A 2,694-nucleotide genomic window follows, 5' to 3' on the forward strand; every position below is an offset into this window, starting at 1 on the left:
GAAGTTTATGGACGAAACCACCCAATCATGGAAGCATGGGGATGGTGTTTGAAGCTGAGCGGCAGTAGTGTAAACGTCAGCTTTGTGTGTGTCTCAAATGACCGTATTCCCTATATAGTGCACTACATTTGACTAGAGGCCTATGGGTGCCACTTGTAAGGCCGGAAGGAACCTGTCTCTAAACAGTGATGATGAATGTTGTTCAGGTCCAGAGTATGGGAGGTTTACAAGCAGTAGTGACACACTGTTTGGCCCGCTCCACTCCTCTACACTTCTCTTTGATTTGCCCATTCTGCTGCTGGCCCACTGTTATCCAGGTCTGACTGTGGCGTGACAATACAAACCACATTCTGTATCCAGAACTACATCCCAAACAGCACCCTATTCCCTTTGTAGTGCACTACTTTTGACCAGGGTCCATAGGGCTTTGGTCAAAAGTAGTGCACTATGTAGGGAATAAAGTGCCACTTAGGATGTAACCTAGATCTGGGGTATAACAATACAAACCAGATTCTGGCTCCCTTATAGCCATGCCAGATGGACAGCATACCAGTCAAACCAGGCCTTCTAGTATAGGAAACACACACTGGTAGCTGTAACAGGCTCCATCCAGAACTCATAAGGACCACCTGGGAACAGTAGAGTGTTGGTGCTACTGTATTGTAAAATAACATACTGGTGATAAAATGTGTGCATTGTTAGCTGTGATTTCATTGGGTTGCAGGCTGCATCCCAAATGTCACCCTATTCCCTGTGTTGAGCTCTACTTTTGACCAGAGCCAATACTTTTGACCAGAGCTCATGACAAGTAGTGTACTATATAGGGAATAGGGTGCCATTTGGGACACAGTCGCAGTCGAATGTTTTCTCTCTAATCCGTAGTGACAGTTTCTGGCTCGGGGGTCAATTAAAGCATAAACCACCAGGTTCTGTAATACAGGGTGTTGCCAACAACAATGGTAGATTCTGTTACCATTATGTTACATACTTACGGGTTCCCCTGTGCTCTAGCTATTATTCTCAATGCAATTGGTAGTAAAGTCAGGTGCTCCTTCCAAGGGTTCATCCAAGAGTTCTTTCCCTACACACACATAACCAAACACAACACACACACACACACACACACACACCTGAGGATCAGAGTGCTGGAAACCTTCCTGAGGATTTAATGGGGTGTTGGTGGAGCTGCAAAGCTGAGCGAGTCGAAATGTAAATGTCACATTAACTAAGTAATATATAGACTGTTACATGCATCCAATGTGGGTGAGGTCACCACACAGTGACCTTGAAATACTAATAACACATTCTTTTTTTTGTGATTTGTTTTATCTCCAATGCGTGTACGTGTGTTTGTGTGTGTGTGTTCTGAACACAGCCCAGTGTAGGTGGTCAGTCTGGTGAAGGTTAGAGCCAACTGTAAGGGATTATCTCTCTGTAGAAAAAGATATGTCACGGGTCGAACCCATAAAATTAGATGCATTCTTCCAATGGTAGCTACAGTGATGTCTGCTGTAGGGCAGCAAACTGAAGCCCTCCCCTCACGTCAATCGTAGTGAAGCTACTAGGTTTTTGGAGGTTTTCCTGTGTGATATAAAAAGTGTGAAAGGGACCTTGGATCCTCCTTATATGATCAGGGTACTGAGCAGAATCTGCTCCCTCATCCTGTAAAATTACTGTTGATAAGGAAAGGAAAAAAGCTATGGCCCACTACAGCTGAGTGCTATATACAGTATCGGGATGCGTCCCAAGTGCACTGCTTTTGACCAGAGACCTGTGGGCCCTTTTCAAAAGCAGTGCACCGAATAGGGATTATGGTGCCATTTGGGACGCATATTTAGACAGTATCTACTGAGGTGGGGAATCAAGCTGTAAAGTGAAAGCAGATGGAGCAAAAGGCTGGAATATTTTCCACTTGAAGTATACTGCTGGTGTTAGGACCTCCCTCTCTTTCTTTCTGCAATTGCCATACCAGGCAGTGATACAGCCTGACAGGATGCTCTGATTCAGAGGGGTTGGGTTAAATGCGGAATATACATTTGAGTTGAATGCATTCAGTTGTGCAACAGTATTCCCTTTCCCTTTCAATGGTGCATCTGTAGAAGTTTGTGAGGGTCTTAGGGTCCAAGCCAAATTTCTTCAGCCTCCTGAGGTTGAAGAGGTGCTTTTGTACCTCTTCACCACACTGTCTGTGTGAATGGACCTCTTCAGGTTGTCAGTGATGTGTACGTCAAGGAACTTGAAGCTTTTCACCCTCTCCACTGCGGCCCCATCGATGTGGATTGAGTTATGCTCTCTCTGCTGTCTCCTGTAGTCCACGATCAGCACATTTGTTTTGTTGACGTTCAGGGAAAGGTTATTTTCCTGGCAGCAGTCCACTAAGGCTCTCACCTCCTCCCTGTAGGCTGTTTTGTCATTGTTGGTAACCAGGCCTACCACTGTTGAGTCATCAGCAAATTTGATGATTGAGTTGGAGATGTGCGTGGCCACGCAGTCGTGGGTGAACAGGGAGTAAAGGACGGGGCTGAGCACTCACCCTTGAGAACGCTCCCGCGTTGGTGGCTCTGTGTTTTCTTCGAAGTGGACAAAGAAGGTGGTAAGCTTGTCCGGGAGTGAGGCGTCAGTGTCCATGATGGGGCTGGCTTTCCCCTTATAATCTGTGATTGTCTGGAGTCCATGCCACATATGTCTTGTGTC

The sequence above is a fragment of the Salmo salar genome, chromosome 09, assembly GCF_965601325.2.
Source record: "Salmo salar chromosome 09, fSalSal1, whole genome shotgun sequence".
Lineage (NCBI taxonomy): Eukaryota > Metazoa > Chordata > Actinopteri > Salmoniformes > Salmonidae > Salmo > Salmo salar.